Raw genomic sequence first — 8,537 nt, forward strand, 5'->3', positions numbered from 1 at the left:
TTATACCTTAACCTATTAAAATAACTACAGCTATTATTATTACTATTGTCATTTATAATTTTATAATTATTATTGAATAGTCAAAATGTACAACTAACACTTAACCGTCCGCGTCAGTTAAATTGGCATGACGGCGGCGGCCAGGGCTGTATTTAAGGGAGAGAGCACTGGTGGGCACATACCAAGGAGCGGCATGTCTTAGGGACGAAAAATTATTTAAGCTAAATTAATTTAAGGGGCCTCTACACTGCGTATTTTTGGTCGAAAACAACTCATTCTAATTCAAATGTACTGTTTCTAAGAATACTCCGATCTAAGTTTTGAAAAAATGTTCGAATTCTTCAAAACATTTTTAAGGCATCGATCGTGGCATAAATTTAAAATAATTTTTTGTTAACTAATTATTTCAGTTTAAAAAAGTTAAAAATTACATTTTTTTTTACATTGAAATAATTCATTAACTGAAAATAATTTTAAAATTGTCACGATCGATATCTTTAAAATGTGAAAAATTCAAATGTTTTTTAAAAACTTAAATTGAAGTATTTTTAGGAACAATACATTTGAAGTAAAAATATATGTTTTTTTACAATAATACATCCTACATGCGTTATAAGAGTTAAAAAAAAATTAATTATTAAAATCTATACTTCTTACTTATGGTAATAAGTATGTTTAAAAATTAGCTTAATGTTAAGTTTTAGCGAAAAATTGCCTATACAATGCGCCTTAATAAGTGCTAGTGTAGAGGCCTCTTAAAAATGTAATGAAAAAAAATATTAAGCGCATTATACGCTGATAGATTAAATTTAATTTACTGGCAATTGTATTACAGTTGTAACAACTAACTCTTAAAATAAATTCAAGTGATACAGGGTGATCATTTTATCGTGAACCATTCAATATCGCATAGAGTTTAATAAGAAATTTTATTTTATTTAAATAAACATGTTTTTAAGCTGTTTAACATTTTTTTGTCTGACCGCTTTTCGCAATGCTTCTTTGAATCGGTTTTAATGCTTATAATGACTAATGTTATTATTGTTATTATCGTTGTATAGATAGTCGGTTACAAGGACTGTACCTACTAAAGTGCGCCAGAAGGAGTAGCGGAGGAAACTCCCGGGTCGACGGCCCCGGCCGTCACCAGGGAGGACAGCCTGCGAAAGTTCTGGCAGGCCATCTAAGGCGGGTGTTTGGCGCCTGCGTTCAGAAAGGTGGTAGCGAGGCCTGGCGAGCTCTTCGTCGTTCCGGCGAATGAGGTCACCAGGGCGGCAGTGGAGAAAGTCAAGGGGAGTAGGTTGGCGAATGAGAGGAATCCGTCAATCAGACTTGTGACGGTGGGACCCGAGGTTGCGGACTCGGAGATCGCCGGCTTGTTGGAGAGCCAGAATGTAAGTTCTGTCGATCTGCCAGCCGGTTGGTCCTCGAGGCTAGAACTTCGTCCCAGGAAAGCGAGAGAAGGTAGGGAGACGCGAGGACGGACGGTGGAGTTTAGGACAACTCCGGAGGTTGCTGGCGCCGTTGTTGGCAAGCGACTTAGGGTTGGGCTGGCGACCTGTCGGGTGGAGCCTCAGGTGGCCGTGGTAAGGTGTTTTAAATGCCAAGCTTACGGTCACGTGGGTCACTCTTGCAAGGCAGAGTTGCCCGTCTGCCCTCGGTGTGCTGGTCGACACGGCGGTGGCGCGTGCCCGGTCGGGGCTCCGGTGAAGTGCGCTTCGTGAGTATCAGCTGGGTATCCGTCGGGTCACGCCTCCGGGGACGTCGTGAGGTGCCGGGTATGGGAACGCGAGTTCAGGAGGAAATCGCGTAAGTTCAAGTGGGTGAGCTGAGAGTAGGGCAGGTGAACCTGGGCAGGGGGGTCCAGGCGACCGACGACTTGTTGGTCGAAGTTAGGGATAGGCGTCTGGACATCGTGTTGATCCAGGAGCCGTACAGCGGTCGAAAGGGCCGAGCTGCCGATCTCGGCAGGTCGCCTCTGAGGCTGATTACGGCTGCCTCGCCGGGTGTGGCCCCGATGGCGGCGATACTCGTAGCGAACCCTTCACTGGGTGTAGCTATGATATCGCAGCTGAGTGGGTCCCACACGGTGGTGGTGGAGATCACGTCGGGGACAGACCGTTTCTACGCGTGCAGCTCATACTTCCAATTTGGCGGAGTTCGAGAGACACAGGCCGTAAGGCTTGAGTTGATCATCCGCTCGATTGGGGGTGGACAGTTGCTGCTCGGAGCGGATGTCAACGGCCGGTCTCTGTCATGGGGAGACGTGATGTCGGACGAGAGAGGACAGAGGTTAGAGGAAATGTTTGCGGCCTGCGGCTTGCTCAGCTGCGCGACCGGGACGGAGCCTACCTTTCAAACGGCCATGGGTTCGTCGAGGCCGGATGTGACGTTCGCGTCACCCGGCTTGGTGGACATGGTCCGAGATTGGGAGGTGGATGTCCGGCGTTGCGTGGACAGCGACCATAGGCTTATAACATTCCGACTATGTAGGCAGGTGACTGAGGAGACCGGAAAGAGCGTGTTCAGGTTTCAGACACGGCAAGCCGACTGGGATAAGTTCAGATTGAGCCTGGCGGAGCGACTGTTTAACGGTCAATCTGACTGGCGCGATCGGGACCTGCATTCCAGAGCGGATTACCTGACCAAAGCCCTAACCTCCGCCTGTGCGGCGTCCATGCCTCCGGTGAAGCCTAGAGCCTTGAAACTTCCTCCCTGGTTTACAGTGGAGTTGTTAGAGGCTCGACGGCGGATGCGGCGGCTTGGGGGTCGCTTGGCGTCGGCTAGGGCGGCGGGAAATGTGGAGGAAACCGAACGGTTAGGCCGAGAGTACAGGGTATGCAGGAACGGGTACACGTACCGAAAGAGGCGTGAACAGCTGAAAACCTGGCGAGAGTTCACTACCGAAGAAGGTAACTCTAAGCCTTGGGGGTCCGTATACCGTTGGTGTAGGGACGGAGCGAAAGCCGATGTTCGCGGCGTTCTGACCACTCTCCGAAAGGGGAGCGGTGAGTTCACCGTGGGCTTGGTGGAAACTGCGAGCCTACTGCTTGAGTCATTGATTCCCGCTGACAGCGCCGAGGGAGAGACCGATCACCATGCCCGGATCCGCGAGGAAACGAGCTTGGTGGCCGGCCGATCTGCGACGTTGGGCGGAGGATCGGAGGCGGAAAGCAGCCAACTGGGAGAGCCGGAATTCTCAGCTGTGGAAGTGAGACGAGCGGTATGGCGTATGGGAAGGGACAAGGCCCCGGGGTACGATGGCGTAACAGCCAGAGTCCTCCGGGTGGCTTGGCCGGCTATTGAGGAATCAGTGACCGCTCTTTTCAATGAGTGTTGGCACAGAGAGCAATTCCCTGAGTGTTGGAAAGTTGGGTGGGTCATCCCGTTGCTGAAGGCCCCAGACAAGGACCGGTCGGACCCCAAGTCCTACCGACCGATCACGTTACTTCCAGTGTTGTCAAAGGCGCTGGAGTACCTGTTCTGTCGGAGGCTAAGGTTGCAGGTTGGCCCGAGTATGAGTCCAAATCAGTACGGTTTCACGAGCAAGCGTTCCACGGTCGATGCAATACTGAGTGTGAGGGAATGGACCGAAAGCCGGGCGGAGAAGTACGTCCTGGGGGTGTTTCTAGACATCTCCGGGGCGTTCGACAACGCCTGGTGGCCGGCAGTCTTGCATCAACTCAAAAGGTTGGGAGCTAGCGACAAGGTGGTGAATTTGACCAGGCAATATCTGGCGGGGAGAGAGGCGGTGATGACTGCGCCGTCGGTTGAGGTTCGCCGACCTCTGTCCAAAGGGTGTCCCCAAGGCTCGCAGTACGGACCGGAGCTCTGGAAGGTTCTGATGGACTCTCTTTTGAGTTCGGAGGAATTGGACAGTGAAACCATCATTGGCTACGCGGACGACGCGTTGCTTTTGGTGGCCGGAAGGACTCGAGCTGAGGTCATCCGAAAGACAGAGGCCAAGTTAGTGAGAGCGAGTGAGTGGGCCCGCGGTATGAAACTGTCCTTCTCGGTCACAAAGACGAAAGTCATGTGCCTGAAAGGTCAGTTGACTCCGCCATTCACCGTTAGGATGGGGGCTTCCAGGCTAAAGGAAGTGACTACCATGCGCTACTTGGGGGTAGAATTGGACGATAGGTGGAGCTACCGGGATCACGTGCTGAGCGTAGTAAGCTCGTCCGCGCCGATGTTTCAGCGGGTACGACGCGTGGTCGCCTCCAAGTGGGGGATCAGTGCACGCATCACGCGGATGTTATACCAGTGTGTATACCTCCCGAGGGTGCTGTACGCCTCCGAGCTTTGGGGCGAGCGAGCGTTGGACCCGAGACTGAGAGTCATGATTCTCCGGGCACAGCGGAAGGTGCTCTTGGCAGTGACGGGCGCGTACGGTACCACAAGTACCGAGGCGTGCCCGGTGCTGGCAGGTGTCCTACCGCTGGACCTAGAAATCGTGAAGCGCGGTCGAATGGCTCGCTGCAGGAGGAGGAACGGCTCGGTTGAGGAAGTGAGGGAGTTGGAATTGGAGGCGGTGAGAAGTTGGCAGACCCGCTGGTCAGAGTCAGTAAAGGGTAGGCCTCTGTATAACTTCTTACCGGAGGTGGAAGATCGGTTGAGGTGTAGTTGGCTGGAGGTGGGCCATGATGTCTCGCAGTTCCTTACCGAACACGGGGCGTTTATGGCCTACCTTCACCGCTTCGCAAAATCTGCGACCGACGAATGTGCGGCATGCGGGCGCGTCGACACCGCATTACATGTGGTGTTCGACTGTGCCGGCGTGTTGGACGCTAGACGGGCGCTGATAGCCGATCTGGTGAGGGCAGGAGTACCTTGGCCATGTGAGCCGCGTGCCCTTGTGCGGAGCGAGGGGGCCTTTCGGGCCTTCCAAGTGTTCGTGCGAGCGGCCGTGGCGGCACGCGGTCGGATAGTGGGTGACGTGTGATGCACGACCCACGGGTCTGCAGGCGTACTGGGTACGTGGGGTGTATCCCAGAGGTGCGCGGCAAAATTGTCCGCAGGAGTCCAGGGGACGACGGAGGGCCAGGCGGCGCACGCTGGTGAAAACCAGCGACGCCGTTGGAGGCGCGATAAGATGCGCGACAGCTGGCAACTGTCCGTAGAAGCTCAGGGGGCTTGGAGTGGCCGAAGGCACGGTAGATGGTCACCCGCTTAGGGCAGACGCTGCGGTCCCACGGCCTTGGCGGTGCACGGTATATCCTGCAGGCGTACCGGGTACGTGGAGGTGTAAAGATGCGCGGTAAAATTGCCCGCAGGAGTCCAGGGGACGACGGAGGGCCAGGTGGTACTGGTTGGCGTAAGCCGACGGTCTGCTGGAGGCACGATACGATGCGCGACAGCTGGCAACTGTCCGTAGGAGCCCAGGGGGCTTGGGGAGGTCGAAGGTACGGTAGAAGGTCACCCATTTATGGGTGGACGCTTCCGTCCCACGGCCTAGTGATGCACGGTCTTACCTGCAGGCGCACCGGGTGCGAGGTGAGGCCGGAGTAAACAGCACGGCCGGCCGGCCTGGTCAGGCATGCGCTGACGTGCGGTGAGTCTACGTCCTAAGGGAAGTATCTTGCCGGGCGGGGTGCGTGTCTGGTCGGTAACCGGCCCCAGAGCGGGTCTGTTGGCGTGAGTCGCGGAGAGTAGCTCGGTCTGAACGAGAGGTCGTGACTGACACGCCTGGTGGTATCTACCGCCAGGTTAGCACGGGCCCACCACTAGCCCTACTAGGTTTCCGTGAAAGTTAAATAGTCGGGAGGCGGCGCGGTTAGTTCAGGGTACCGCTCACCCTCTGAATGATTATACCCATGGATACCATGGCTCCGTCGAAACGGCAAACTGGTGGCCGTGCCTGTGTGCATATATTCCAGGTGAAACCAGTACTACGGGATAATTGTGGATGGGGGGTCGGAAGGCGGCCGATCTCACGCCCAATTTGCGGTTGGATTCGTAGTGGCGGTCGCGCAAGTGACTTTGGTGGTTAACGACAGAATGCTTGTCGGACGAAGTCTCACGGGTGCGGCATTTGACCCCCGGGTGATCAGTCACTCTGTCTGTGGGAGGATAATCACAGACGGTTGCGGTGAACCAAATCATCGCGCCGGTGAGGATAGCACCGGGGCCCCACCCAAGGTCGGCGGACGAGACCAGACCATCTCTAAGCCATTGGGTAACCTAGTGAAAAACCACTGGGAAGATGGCACTGGTTTGCGGGTTCCAGCGCCCTTGGGTTGCTGTAACACGTAGGCCATAGCCTGATCAGGGGCGGCTGCCGGCAATAGCCGTCAGTCTCATGCGGCGATGCTGGTTTCTTAGGAAGTTGGTGCCTCCGTCTGGGGTAACGAGAGAAATCTCATAGACCTTTAGCCGGGGTGTAGGACCTATGTCCACATTCGGAACTTCTGTACCTACTAAAGTATATACATATATTATTTATTAAAAATCAATTCAAATCACTGGAGCCTTTCTAATCTATACAAATATAATCCAGTTTAACAAGATATTTCCTACGTTTATTTTTACATTATTTGCTCTAATCATTGCCGTATAAAAGTTGTCTTTAAGTATCTTTATGACAAGGCATGTGTTAGTCCAATCAGGTTAGGCTTAGATAGGTTATAGTTCACATAGATAATGAATTAATAATTAGTTACAGCATTTAATAATATATTTTAGGACCCGTATATTCTACATAATTATGCCTCGAAACGAATTAAAAATAAAAGGAGGAACAGAAAAGAAAAGAGATAAAAACGAAAAGAGTTGTTAGAAGAAAGCAAAGCATGTTTAAAATTGGATAAGATCGTTGAAAAAAAGGATAATGTAATTTTAGGAAGTCAATCTTCGGATATTGAAAAAAAGGATAATGAAATTTTACTAAGTCAATCTTCGGATATTGAAATTAACAGTTATCAATCTCGACCTGAAGTTGAACTAAGTAATGATTGCCCCACTGATAGCATAATTAACCTTGAAGGATATGATTTGGCTGAAGAAAATAAGAAAAAAGATAATATTACACATGAAATAAGTAAAGACAATTTTGACATTGATCTTAAAGATACAATATATAAACCTGAGGCCTTTGATTATTTTAAAAAGCCAACGTATCAAAACATTGAGGACTTCTTCGAATTTCATCCTTGTCAACCAAAAGACAATATTCCCTTCAATTCCCAAAAAGCTTATTATTCAGCCAATAATAAACGTATATGGTTATTTTATTCTACAGAATTAAAAAAATTATTTTGCACAGTTTGTATTGCTTATGGGAAAAAAGGAGAGCAAAATAATTTTGTTGAATGTACTTCTGATTGGCAACATATTTATTTGAGAATTGGAGAGCACGAAAACTCCGCTCGCCATAGGGATTGTGTCAATTCTCATTTTATGACAAAAGAAGGTAAAGATATTAAGAAAATGATTGTTTATGGTTGCACGGATCTCAGAGGGCAACAAATAGAGACGTAGAAATATTGTTGAAAGAATTGTTGATGTTGTAAAACTTATTGGAAAATGTGGTTTGGGATATAGAGGAAAAAGAAACGAAGCTGCATATACATTAAATAATCCAAATATAGATCATGGTAACTTTTTAGAGATAATCTTGTTTTTAAGTAAATATGACTCTCTTTTAAAATCACACCTTGATGAAATAATCGCAAAGAGTCAAAAGTTCAAAGACAAAGGCAGTAAACAAGGCGGTGGATTAATAACATTTTTGTCCAAAAACACTTTTAACGACATCTTAGAAGTATGTTCCGATCTTATAACTGAAACAATTGTGTCAGAAATAAAAAAAAAAAGGAATGTATTCCATACAAATAGACATGACGCAGGATGTCAATGTGTCAGACCAGTGCTCTATAATTATAAGATATGTAAATGATAAAGTTTATGAACGTATTATAGGATTTAAAAAATGTACAACAACAACTGGTCCAGCATTTTCTGATTTAGTTGTTTAAACATTGCAATCAAAACGTATTTCACTAAATAACTGTATTGGGAATTCAACCGATGGGGCCAGCATATGCAAGGACAATACTCGGGATTTGCTAAAAAGATGGAAGATTTAGCTCCTAATCGAGTACACGTATGGTGTGTTGGACACATTCTAAATTTAGTATTACAAGATGTCACTAGTAGCGTAATTCATGCTAACTTATTTGGACTACTCAATAGCACAGCTAGTTTCATTCGAAAATCACATGTACGTAGTATGGACCGTTTTAATGATATAGTTACTAAAATGAAGCTGAATTTAATTGGAGAAACGAGAAGGTGGGCAAAAGAAGTAGCACTTAAAAAAATTTTTGGAACATTTGACACTAACGATTTCAATGGCATACTATTTAAAAAAAAATCTAAGTATCTCATAGGGTTTAATAAAAAATTTAAATATTTTTTTCCATATTGTTGTTATACAATGTGATCTCAATTTTTCAAAATTTTTTTGTTTTTACCGTCCTTCTATTAATAATGACAAGGAACAATTACATTTTATTTGTTCCGGAACAAATATTAAAGGA

The sequence above is a fragment of the Adelges cooleyi genome, unplaced genomic scaffold (assembly GCF_023614345.1).
Source record: "Adelges cooleyi isolate 19-005CV unplaced genomic scaffold, UGA_ACOO_1.1 ACOO_flye_CR_arks_rails_tigmint_CR_PRNA_115, whole genome shotgun sequence".
Lineage (NCBI taxonomy): Eukaryota > Metazoa > Arthropoda > Insecta > Hemiptera > Adelgidae > Adelges > Adelges cooleyi.